We start from the raw sequence: 413 nt of genomic DNA on the forward strand, positions 1-413 counted from the left end.
TATATATATATATATATATATATATATATATATATTTCTTTATATTGCCCACAGAGGGCTAAACATAGAGGGTACAAACATGGACAGGCAAAGTGATTACGTCGACCCCAGTGAGTAACTGGTAATTATTTTATCGACCTCGAAAGGATGAAAGGCAAAGTCGACCTCGGTGGAGTTTGCACTCAGAACTTAAGGACGGGTGAAATACCGCTAAGTATTTCATACGACAGGCCTCTTTCAGTTTATAAACTTCATTCACAAGCCCGAGAAAACACTTGCTCAATGTGCCACGCAATGAGACTGAAGCCGAAACCATATGGTTGAGAAAGAAGCTTCTTACCACCCAGTCACGCCTGCATCAATACACACGCGCACGCACACACACACACACACACACACACACACACACACAC

The sequence above is a fragment of the Octopus bimaculoides genome, chromosome 13 (genome assembly GCF_001194135.2).
Source record: "Octopus bimaculoides isolate UCB-OBI-ISO-001 chromosome 13, ASM119413v2, whole genome shotgun sequence".
NCBI lineage: Eukaryota > Metazoa > Mollusca > Cephalopoda > Octopoda > Octopodidae > Octopus > Octopus bimaculoides.